The 13,016-nt window shown below is 41.9% G+C and overlaps 1 long non-coding RNA gene across 2 annotated transcripts in view; it reads left to right on the top strand.

Moving 5' to 3' along the window:
* The window catches only part of LOC140522114 (uncharacterized), a 52,962-nt gene extending 40,475 nt beyond the window's left edge, over positions 1–12,487 (top strand). Inside the window, exon 4 of one of the 2 annotated variants that reach the window (XR_011973216.1) lies at positions 11,721–12,487. This is a non-coding gene — a long non-coding RNA (uncharacterized lncRNA). Of the gene's footprint in view, positions 1–1,323; positions 2,092–11,720 lie in introns of those variants that run through there. The other variant, XR_011973215.1, reaches the window with a different exon arrangement.
* The last annotated feature ends 529 nt before the right edge of the window (positions 12,488–13,016 follow it).

Genomic DNA, 13,016 nt, shown 5'->3' with positions numbered 1-13,016 from the left:
GCTTACCGTGACTTGGAGAAGGCTTGAGACCTCAGACTGTTGCCCCACGTTGGGCGCCAAAATATGATGAGGGTCAGGAGAGGTGCAGGAACTTCTGGAGATCCCTGGCAACTTAGTCTGGAAAGAATTCATTACACTCAAGCAATCTTAAGTCAATTAGGCAAAAAAGTTTATTATTACACCTTTCAGTGGGCAAGAGTTTTAGGGAGCCTTCAATTTAAATGAGCTGTGGATAAAGTTTATATAGATTATTACATAATAACATGTGTCCCAAGTATGCTAAATAGATGATTTGGGGTGGGATTAAGGAGTGATCAGTTCTCAAAGGAACATGAACTTTTGGTATGTACTGCATAGGCATTTTACCCAAAATTCATCAGTAAATAGCCCAAGGAGGAGCTACATGGAGGTGTGGTTTTAGTCCTGAAACATCACTGAGTCATCCAACAGTCAGGGCTGACCTGGGAAAATCAGGCTTCTCTCATCAATATCTTAGTAGACAAGATTAATGCAAAGGGAATACACATAGATCTAAGTACAGGATACATATGATTGGTCAGTGAGTGGTCAATGTCATTATGACCCCATGCACAGACAGTTCACTCAGTATGCAGCTGGCTTTGAGTGATAAATTCTATAGGTGCAGCTGGCTACTGTGGCAGGAAGGGAGATAATGGTTCCTGCTGGGGCAGACTGTCCTTGATCTGGAGGGAGACTGCCTGAGATAGTGTTTTGAGGCTAGAGAAAAATGGGATTTTTGAAGAGAAATGGGATTTTAGAATTGCAGTCCAAGCACATGCACCCAAGAACTCCATCGGTACCTTGAATGGTAAGAATTAATGAAAAAGATAGGTTTTCTCTAGAGAGAAGAATGAATAGACAGTGGATTCAGGCTCAGGGTGGATTGACAAGAAAAGAGTTGTTTGATGCTCTGTTGAGAGCAAGGGTAGATTTTGGAAGAATAGATGGCATTCCAGCTAATGAACTATATAAAATGAATTGAGGAAAGAGGTTTGATTTTAGACTGAGCAAGGACGTGGAAGCTGCCCCTGCAGATCCATCTGAAACATTGCATTCAGGTTCATCACACCTGCAGGGAGAATGGGGGGTTGTCCAGGCCCCAGCTCAGCTTAAAGAGGATATACCTCTTTCTAGAATGATAACCCCAGGACTGCAAATTGTAAAACACCAAATAAAAGTGAATGAGGCTATGATAATGAGTTTATAGACTCCAGAAGCATGGCTGACCCTATATCTACCCTGCTTTTGGTGATTGTCTCCTTATTTCTTTTTGGCTTTTTGTCTGTTCACATTGTTTGTCAGATTTGTTTTCTTCAGGCTTAATACCCTCCACCTGTGGATGTCTGATGACTTAAGATGGATGTCACCCCCTGTCCATGACAGTCCTGTGCCATCTCTTGACTTGAAATCGACCAAACTCCAGAGGCCAGCTACAGAACTGATCTCCCAAATGGGAGCCCTTGGGTCAGGCCAATCTCAGCAGGAAGTAGCTATGGAAAAAGAACTTTGCCCCTTACCCCAAGATTTTGGGCCGTATTTGCTCTGGGGGGAATGATAGTATGCTTGTGCTCAAACCCCATCCTACGATACTATTTCATATGCTCACTTTGCGTGATCCCTGTTGTTGTAAAGCTCTATTGACACCAGTTGCCCCACTGACCTATGTAATGAATATGAAAGATCTTGAAGCCCAGTGTAATGGCAACTTGAATTGGAAAATCTTTCCTGTTCATTAATAGGCCCATTAAATCAGCTGGAAGCCTAAGTCACATGTGGTAGGAGGAGACTGCTGAACAGTCAGAATGGGAAGGGTGGAGCAGAACCAGGAGAGAGTGAGCTCAGTAGGGTCAGAGGGGAGAGGATTCAGACAGGTACAGGCAGCAAGGCTCAGCCATGTCAGTGCTTGCTTATGAGAAGTCTCAGACTGAGGTGAGGGGGGAGGCTTGGAAATGGCTTTGTCCCCATGGTTATCATGTTTATTAACTTCTTGGTCATTATGACAGATTCGGCTTTATGGTTCTGGGATTTGGATTTCTGGTGTGTAAATAAATATTTTTCTTCTGCTTTCTATATGGAGAGTCTTTTATATTTGGCATATTCATAGTCATCATCAGTGCTGTGAATATTGCCTTGGTGATACATCATGTTGGCAAAGTACATTGAAATTGTATCTCCTTTTATCCTTAGAATTGCACTAAGAGAGAGGTGCTATGAAAAAATAGCACCAATGTGGGGTGGGGGCAGGAATAACCATTTTACAGAAGAGGAAACAGAGACAGTCAGAGTTGAAGTGACATAGTCAGGGTTTAACATCAAGTAAATATCTGAGGCAAGATGTGAACTTATTCTTCCTGAATCCAGGCCCTACTTTCCCTGCACTGTACCACCTTGGTGTCTGCAATGTGTCTACAGAGACATTGATATATCCAGATGTGATTCAGCATGAGAAGTCCCCATACACAAACATCACCCTGTGCATTTTGGAATCTTATCTACAAAGGACAGTCCTGGGGAATTGTCTTTAGCACTCAGAGGTTAAGTAGGTGCTGAGGAGCACAGCCAGGGTGAGAATCAGGACTGGATCTTGACTCTCATGTCACTTCCCTGCCCATCAGTCCCTGTGGCCTCATGTTATTGCTTGTGCTTATATCGTTAATATCTATACCTGTGTCATCTGTCTATATCACCTATCTGTCATCTCTACCTTCCATGTCTGTATCTGCCTATTCTGAGAGAGGAAATGAGGACAGAGAGAGAAGAGTGAGGGCTGAGGATCCTTCCAGCTATTTTGGGAAACACAGGCCTGAGACCACCAAGGATATTTGGGGAAAGAGTGTAAGCCTTGGGATGTGACCTTGCTAAGTGCCAGCTCTCCAACTGAGTAGCTGTGTGACTTTGATGAGATTCCTAAACCTCTCTGAGTTGGCAAAAGGACAGTAGAAAAAAGCCTTTATAAGAGTCAAGGAATCTCCGAGCATGAAGGGTTTGTTGAAGTCACCTTGACTTGTGAAATCACACTACTCTCTCTAATGTATGAGTGATCACATGGGATTTCAGCAAAGAATAAATATACAGAACAGGAACTAAAGAATGACAGTTCAGCCTAGACAGAAAGGGAAGAGAAAAAGGAACAAGGTTAAGGAATCTTTCTCAGAAGAAAAAGGGTAGAAAAAGAAAAGAAGCAAGTTGGAGAGGAGAAGGGATTGTGAATGAAAGACTTTAGATATAAAGCTAACACTATAGGCAAATTAGAAGAGCAAGGAATAGTTTACCTGTCCAATTTGTGTAGAAGGGAGGAATTTATGACCAAACAAGAGATAGAGGACATTATAAAATGCAAAGTGGATAATTTTGATCATATTAAATGGAAAAGTTTTTGCAGAAAGAAAGGCAATGCAACCAAGAATAGGAGGGAAGCAGGAAATTGGGAATTTTTATTTGTGTCTCTCATAAAGGCCTCATTTCTAAAATATATATAGAATTGAGTCAAATTTATAAGAACACAAGTCATTCCCCAATTAATGAATGGTCAGAGGATATGAATAGGCACTTTTCAGATGAAGAAATTAAAGCTGTCTATAGTCATGTGAAAAAAATCACTATTCATTAGAGAAACGAAAATCTAAACAACTCTTACATACCACATAACACCTATCAGATTGGCTAACATGACAAAACAGAATATAAATGATGGAGAAGGTGTGGGATAAGTGGAACACTAATCCAGAGTTTGTGGACTTGTGAACTGATCCAATCATTTCGGAGAGTAATTAGTAATTATGCCCAAAGTGCCACAAATATGTGCATACCCCTTGACCCAGCAATACCACTTCAAGGGCTGTATAGCAAAGACATCATCAAAACAGGAAAAGGATCCATATGTACAAAATTATGTATAGCAGCTCTTTTTGTAGTGGCTGACAACTGGAAATTGAGGGCATGTGCATCAATTGAGAAATGGCTGAACAAGATGTGGCGTAAGACTGTAATGGAGTACTATTGTGCTATAAGAAATGATGAGCAGGCCATCTTCAGAAAAATTTGCAAAGATTTCTATGACCTGATGCTGAGTGAAATGAGCAGAACCAGGAGAACATTGTACACAGTAATAACGACATTGTGTGATGACTGTGCTTGGTACAGTTGGCTCTTGTCAGCAACGCAAGAACATAAAACAACTCCAAAAGACTGATAATGGAAGCTGTTTTCCTCATCCAAAGAAAGGAATATGGAGTCTGAAGGCACATTGAAGCATACTACTTGCTCCTTTTTTTGTTTCCTTTGCTTTTTCTTTCTCATGGAATATTGATGTGGTGTAAGAAACAACGAGCTAGCTGATTCAGAAAAACATGGAAGATGCTATTCACCCTCAGAGAAACAGATGATAGGAGGAAATGAGCATAATATGACCTTACATATATGGGTACGAGAATATATGTGAATATATATGTATATATATACATGTTTATAGACATCTAAGTACATACATATGTATATGTTATATCTACATATAGATATAGTTACATATCCACGTTCAAGTGCAGCATTGCAGCCTTCTTCGCAGTGTTGGGGGAGGGAAGGGGGAACACAAAGTAAAAAGGATACAGCACATAACAAAAGTATAGCAAGGAAACAAAGCTGGGTAGCTTCAAAAAATTGTGTAGTATTTATCAACTAGGTTTTCTTGAAATGGAAATTTATTGTTTTATATTCAATCTTCTCTTATGGTCTACTGTGTACATGGCAATTCTCTTTCTTTTCTCATTTTCTATTTAAGTTTAAAATTAGAAAAAAAAAATAACCTACCCTAAAATAGAATAGGGACCACAGAAGTCAACTAAAAGGGTAAAGGTCTAGGCATTCATGGTCATGGTGGATGTCAGCGAGCCAGCTAGGGTGAGCAAAGTAGTAGAGCAAGACCTCACAACTATACAGAAAAAGTATAATTTGCCAAATGCTCTGCATTAGGCCTTTTGACCCTCACAATGGCCCTGGAGATGTAGGGGCTCCTACTAGCCCCTCTTGGTGGTGGAGGAAACGTAGGCTCAGAAAACTTCTGGGGTTGTTAAGATTCAGGGGAAAGGAGGATTCAAATTCACTTCCTCGTGAACTGAAGCAAATCATTCTATTAGTATCTATGCAGATAAATATTAGAACTGATTCTGGAAAGGAACATCCCTGGGCTACACAGACTCTCCAGATCCATGCACTGTTAGCTCATAATCATAGGAGCACTCTTTTAAGACGTCTACATCATTCTTCTTCCCAATACTTGCTTGAGAGGGACAAGATTCTAGCCACTCAGACACAGACAAAAACACATATGAACACACACTTATGTGCACACACAGGGCTTTACCTTTCCTCTCTGGGCCTGGGAGTGGGCTTTCCCCCAGTCCTTATACTGTTCCCATACCTAACACACACATCTCAGGATCCAGCACTTTCTTTAAGATTCAACTCAAGTAGGGATTCATCTGGATCCTTCACTCAGTTGCCTACAGCAATAAAATCCTCCATCATGATAAAAGGAGGGATCATTTGAATTTAACAGCTATGTGCTGCTCACCAGCTCCCATTAATTGGTCATCCAAACAGCAGAGATGTGGAGGAACTATACCAACAGGGTTATTTCACGAGCCATCTTCAACCATCACTGAGTAAACTACGGAATGACTGCCTACCAATGTCTTCCCATCTCACAATGACTCCTGCAACCTGGACCATGTTTTACCCTTCTATAAAACAAGGGATCACTGTCAGTTCTGGTCACAGGTTCAGGCTCATGAGATCCTGACCCCCTCAGTAACAGAAATAGGCTCTTTCTTCTTTCTCTGGTTCAACACCACCACCCCCTTCCCGCCCCCCCCCCCCATCCCAGTCCCAGGGAAATCTACTTAAAACGTAGGTTACACTCATATCTTGGGTCTTCCCAATAGAGAATGTGGAAAGCTAGTCAAGGTACCAGGTAAATTAGTCCAAAGACCACAATCGAATTCCTTTACCTAAAAGACAAACCCATTGCAAAAGGATCCCAAGTGTCCATTGAAAAAAGCCTTGAAGAAGGAACAGCAGTAACACATTTTGCACTATTGCACTCTCTGAAGGTGGGGGGAATTAAACATCAGAAAGTGAAGCAATTTGTAGGAAGAGGAAATGGACATTTCCTGTCAGCTTTGCACTGTGGAAACATATATCTAAATTTTGGGGCAAGCCTGATGGGGAATTGTGCTGGCTCTCCCACATATTGGCTATCTTCTCCAAGTGTAGACTTACAGAACTCTCCTCCTATCAGTCAGCACTGTGTGAGGTACCCAGTGACCCTGAACTTCTAAAATCCCAAGCAGGCCCTTAAGGTGCAGAAATCAACCTCAGGATCACATCTCAGTTTTCTAAGGAAAGAAAAAAACCCAGACTAAGACCCACCTAGGCATGATGTAGGTTTTCTGTACAAATACATAGATGCCATGGTGCCAGGGTGGGAGAAAGGCCTGCATTTTACCTCTGGTTCCCCCAAAGGAGGGCTCCATTAGGAACTCGTGGGCGGGTGACAAGCAGAGAGTGATCATCAGGAGAACAGCTATTTCATTACAAATTCCAGCATCTCTTCATCTCATTTTCATAGATTCCTCAATCAAATCTCAAGGAGCTTATTAAATGGTTCCCCTAGATCACAGAGCTACCATGTGACTCAGATGAGAATTTTCTGGATTCAATATGAGTAGCTTCTTCCTACCAAAACACAACTTTCCAAATGCTACAATCTCCCAGACATGCCAAGTGGCCATGGGTCATGGAACACAGTGGTCTCAAAAGAAGTCCAGTTGTACTTTACCCAAAGAAAAGGAAATATACCTCAGGAATCTGAGATTAGCAGACTTTAGTGGCCAACGGGTAAGGCTCCACTGAATTTGCAAAGTCACATTTACAAAATATCCCTCCTTGTCTACTGTCTGCTCCCATGTACTCCAACATAACTCACCTCAGTTCACAATATGCTGCCAAACTTGCAGACGGGAAGACTCATGGGAGTCAGGGATGGTCATTCTCAATTGGTGTTTTGTTTTGAGGGGACAAAATGAAGTTCCATCAAGAACGATAGACAGGAATGCAGTTTTATTGGAAGGCAGTGGGGGAGTCTCCAGAGAGGGTAACTGCTGGATAAACTCTGAAGAATATGCTGTCCTTCTCTGTCGAGGCACTGGCTCCTTTTACACATGGCTGGAAGAGAAGGATATTAAACTGGGAAGCAGCATCCAGTGGTGTGAGCCCTGCCTGTTTGCCTTAAATTCTTAAAATCCTCATTCTTTTTTTTTTTAATTTTTTTTAATGGTTTACAATCACTTCCACAAAATTAAGATTTTATCCCCCCCACATCTACCCCCCACTACTCCCCTCCCTCCCCACGGCCGCATACAATTCTGTATAGGTTCTACATATGCTTTCCTATTGAATACATTTTCACTATAGTCATGCTATGTAGTTGAACTAAAATACATGGAAGAAATCATATAACAAATCAAAGCATGATACACAAAAACATACACATACACACAAACATGATCGGCTACGTTCTGCGAATGACTTCCATATTTCTTTCTCTGAGTGTGGAAGGCATTTTGCCTTAGAAATCCACCATTGGGATTTTTTTTTCTTTAATAAGTTCTTGCATTATTTCGGAATTCCAAGTCTACCAGAAAAAACTCTCGCACACTGTGGTCGTTGCTGTGCACAAAGTTCTCCTAGTTCTGCTCCTTTCACTCAGTATCAGATCATAAAAGTCCTTCCAGGCCTCTCTGAAGTCTTCTTGTTCATCATTTCTTATGGCACAATAGTACTCCATTACATTCATATACCATAATTTATTCAGCCATTCCCCAATTGATGGGCATCCCCTTGACTTCCAGTTTTTGGCAACTACAAAGAGTGCTGCTATAAATATTTTTGTACATGTGGGACCCTTTCCCATTTTTATGATGTCTTGGGGATACAGTCCTAGTAGTGATATTGCTGGGTCAAAGGGTGTGCACATTTTTGTAGCCCTTTGGGCATAGTTCCAAATTGCTCTCCAGAATGGCTGGATGAGCTCACAGCTCCACCAACAATGAATTAGTGTTCCAACTCTCCCACATCCTCTCCAGCATTTATCATTTTCTTGTTCTGTCATATTTGCCAGTCTTATAGGTGTGATGTGGTACTTCAGAGGTGTTTTGATTTGCATCTCTCTAATCAAAAGTGATTTAGAGCATTTTTTCATATGATTGTAGATATCTTTAATTTCTTCTTCCGAAAATTGCCTGTTCATATCCTTTGACCATTTATCAATTGGGGAATGACTTGTATAAAATCCTCATTCTTAAACCACTCCTTGGGGGTCTGTCATTGGGTCAACCCCACAGGAAGAGGATGCAGATGGGGAGACTTGTCAATGGAGCCAGGTTTACTGATGAGCATGTCCCGCAGGTTTATCATCTGAGGTTGGAATGAAAGTTCCAAAAAATTCCCCTTCTTTTTATTTTACAAATTCACTATCTGTCTGTCCCCCTGGAAAAGTCATACAGTTGGCCAATACTAGATGAATAAGGCCCAACATCCTCTAAGAATATAGAATGTCTGAGGGTGTGGCCTGGGGAGAATCACCTCCTTCCTAGAGGTGAGGCACTGAGCAGGCTGGGGAAGCTTTTGTTTGTGGCTGCAGGATTGTGGGAAACAGGAATCATTGTATTTCCAAGAGTAGTTACTGGCAGAAAACACTGCCTCCACAGGACTGGGGGGGAAAGTGAAATCTGTCCCAGACCCATTGCCAGTGACCTGGGCCAGGACTCTGGAATGCAGCTAAGAAGCTTCACAGATCAGCAGTTTGGGTGACCTTCCTGACTCCTGCTTGCACCAGGTCATCCACTTGCCAGTGCTGGAACCGGCCCTGCCACACGTCGTCACTCTGCCTCCTGGAGCCACAGACAGGGAGGATGGACAATTTTGTGGAAAACAATGAATTCCCAAATTTCTGGCAATCTATTGTTTTTTTTGTTTTTTTAAATCAATTTTTCACATGAGCTATGTTTTCCCACAGACCTCTCAAGCATTTTTATGTGTAGTTTTTATTGGATGGCCTGGTCCTGCTTGTCAGCCCATCTGCCTTCTGCACTCAAGCTTCCTCACCCACTGGATCCAGGGAACCTTAAGTTTCATTTTATTTGGTTGTCCAGTGATAACCTTTACACCAGAGCCTCATTCTCTGATCTGCTGTGTCTTACCCTGAGCCCAGAGCAACAAGAGCCAGAGGAGCTGCCAGGGGGAAGTCATCCTGTCCCTTGGAGATCTTAGACAGAGCACTCTAAGGCCTAAGACAGGCAGGATGAGGAGACTTTATATCCTGAGCAGAGCCTGTGAGAGCTCCCTTGTGTATGTAAAAGAGCCTCAGTTCCAGTATAAGCCTCATCTCAGGGCCCTATCAGTCAGACTAGGTCACATCCCCTGAGGTTGTTCCTGGGGGACATGGCTTCCTCTTTTATGTCCTTGAATTTGTAAACTCAAGAACATAGAGAAGTTCATGTTTTGTGTGTGACACAAGACTAGTTGCTGATACTTGTGGATAAATGAAAGAAGCCTCCGTCTGTGCCTGTAACCAGGACAAAACTCCAAGCCCTGGACAGGTGGTAGAGATGGCAGGAGCTCAGGGTCCCTCCTCTCACTCTCCTCCTGCCCCTGTCCCAGCTAGAGAAGCTAGGAAGTCAAAGAAACAGTAAGGTAGGTCTAGCCAAGGCTGGACAGGCCTTGAGCCAGGGTGCCTGAGAAAAACCTGGATTAAGGGACCCAGACAGTCCTGACATAACTATGTCTTAAACCCAAATCACTCTGACTCCCATTGACTGCCCTAGAATCAGTCCCAGTCCAAGCCTCTGGGGCCCTTGTTTGGGTTGTGATGGCTCAGAGTGAGTGTAAATAGCAATCATTTCTGCTCTGGTAAGAAACCCTGAGAGTCCTTCCCTCCCAGACTGATTTTTTTCTTTTTTTGAATAGCAAACGACAGCATATTTTGCTTCATTTCTTACCAGAACTTAAATCACTAGATGGCCTTTACTCTGGACAAACTGTGACCTGGGCAAGCCCTTTATTTAAAGAGGACAAGGTATCCCACTGCTTCTGGAGCAATTCCAGTCATTCTGATCTGTACCTTGCCACTGGACCAGATGGCTCTGGAGGACAGAGTGAGGCTGGTGACTGTGCAGGGCCCTGCTCACTGAAATCCAATTCATTTGCAAGTCAGATATCACCCTTATGATGTCACTGGTATTCCAGGAGAATGAAGGACAAGCTGTCACTAGAAGAGCAATAGTGCCCTCTCCTGGTTAGAGGGAGAAGGGACAGGAGGCCTTCTTCATGTTCCTCATCCTTTATTCAAGATCCTGCAACAAGCATTGTTAGAGCTACAATGAGTAGATGTTTTCACTGCTGTCCTTAGAGTCCTTAGGGCAACCCTTGTCATGGGAAAAGAGAGAGAGTAGACTCAGCACCTCATACAAACGTGTACGTTTTTTCTGAAGCCTGAAGCCCACGTTTTTAATGCATAAGCTCTGCATTGTGGGAAACTGACAGCAGGAACCCACCACATGAACTCAGAGAAGAGCTATTTTTCTCCCATGTTGACTGAAAGTTTGGTTGAAGGAGAGGCAACAGGCCAAATGCATACATTTATTAATTCATTCCCCTTAAAGTAACGGTTACATAGTACTAAGGAGCCAGATATTATCTGACTGCTCATACAAATACTGGCCAGGCTTAAAACTGTTTGAGGACAAAGAAGGTGGAATATGTCCTTCAGATTTATGGTCTCCATGAGTGACTAACTAGACCATTAGAAAGGAATTTCTTAATTGCATAGGTTGTAAAAACAATAAGATAACAGAATTTGACAAAGTTTCCATTGAAATTATGAACCAGATATCTATTTTCTTTACAACTAACATGCCATAACATATTACATGTCCACAAAATATTAAGATAAGGAAACTATTCCATTATTCAGAAAACGTGTCTTAGGTTAAAGGTCTCTTAAGAGGTGTTAAGTGAGCCCTATCTGGCTTTTGGTGACATAGGAAGAGGCATTCTCTGAGTTTGCTTCAGAGAGAACAAAGAGATTATTGAAAAATTGATAAAAATTTTATAACCTGACACTAGTTTTTTAAGTAGCACACACCTTTCTGGTCTCCATGTACTAAGGATCAGTGGCATCAGCCTCCATGTTATTTGTCACACATGAATCTCCATCTCCTGATGCTGCATATTCACTAGCTTCCACCACTGCCCCACCCCCAACCCCCACCCATTCCTTGAGTGCTGTCTCTCCTTGTCTCAAAGTTTCCTGATTTCACCATATTCCTTCAAGAAGTCTTGCTTGGTCCATTTTCTGTTTATTTCTTCCAATTACCTTGTATATAGATTTTATGTAGGAAACAAGGAATCAAATGGTTTTTTAAGAGTCTGCTTAGTGCCAGGCACAAGAACTTTACAAATATTATCTCATCAGATCCTAACAACCCTGCTAGGTCCTCATGATGGGGAAAATTTGAAACCCTAAAAGGACAGATCCTTGAACTTCCTCACATATTTCAGGAACCCAGCATCTGGCCCACTCTAGCCTACCAGGATTACTGAAAACTCCTTCATCCCATCTAGGCTCCTTTCTCTAATTCCAGATCACCTCAGGATACTTGCCACTGCCAGAGCCCATCCACATCATCTCCTAGTCTTTCTGTATAAAAACATCAATCTCAATCTCATCAAATGCAGATTCTTCAAATCTCGCCCGCTTGTGTTGGTGTCACAACTAGTGCAGACTCACCAGGCATCTGACTGGCTTCTATTGGTGACACAATAAACTTGCTGCTTGGACTGAAAGGTCTCACTGGTTGAATTCTTTTGAGGACCACCCCCACCTGTGCCCTTGGATTTCAGGATTACTAGAACACCTAGACTGCAAGACTGTCAACTCCATTTTACAGTGGAGAAAAATGAGGCAAACTATTCAGTGTCTGAGGCAAGATTTGACTGATTCAAGGCCAATCAATCTATCCCAATATTTCCTAGTGATTGTGCCTTCTCTGGTTGTGGGGGTCACCTGTTTGCAAATTGTCTATTTTCTTTCTCCATTCTGAGAATCATGAGAGCCTACCTCTTGCCTAGAAAAGATCGGGTGTTTAACAAAAACTTGGTGACTTAAATACTTGACCAAATCCTTTAGAATGTGAGCTCCCTGTGGGGAGGGGTACTTTGATTGGTAACCCCAAATCCTAACACAGTCCCTGGCATGCAATATGGGCTTGTTGAATTGACATGATGGAGTACCTGGACAATAAGGACTGGAGTCATTTTCTGCATTCCAACATTTATCAATAGTATTCAAGGAAGGGGACCCATTTTGAACTTGTTGGACTCTATTCAGACTGAATTTGTTCAAAGGTGTAGGAACTGTCATACATATTCCTCTAGGTGGAAATTTCATAATTTTCACAATCAATTGCCAAATTCTCATAAAACTTGGATATTATAAACAAACTTGCAAGCTCCCCCTCCCCAAACCTTTCTTGACCTGTTAACAACTTAATTAGTCAGTAAAACACTTCACTACTTTAGAATTAGAAAACCTCTACTTTAAGCAACTTCTGTCCCAGGGCTGATAACATCTTGTAACCTAAAGCATTCGGTCAGGCCCCAAAAAACTCCCCAGAATAGGAGAATCTCTGTCTTCCCTGCTTTTCCCAAAAGCTAAGTTATTACTTTATCTTTTAAAATATATTCAATTAAATACTTAGCAGTTTGTGAACATTGTAATCACATTCTCCAGCAGTTTAATTCATCATATCACAGCATCTGGATCAAAAGAGAAGCTGATTTCCTAAGAATACAAGGGCATCACCCGCTAGGTATGGTTTTTAAAGTTAATATTACTTATCAAATATTTCCCAAAGCTACAATAAAATTTTGAAGCATAA

The sequence above is a fragment of the Notamacropus eugenii genome, chromosome 1 (assembly GCF_028372415.1).
Source record: "Notamacropus eugenii isolate mMacEug1 chromosome 1, mMacEug1.pri_v2, whole genome shotgun sequence".
Taxonomy (NCBI): domain Eukaryota; kingdom Metazoa; phylum Chordata; class Mammalia; order Diprotodontia; family Macropodidae; genus Notamacropus; species Notamacropus eugenii.
This window is presented reverse-complemented; position numbering and strand designations above follow the sequence as displayed.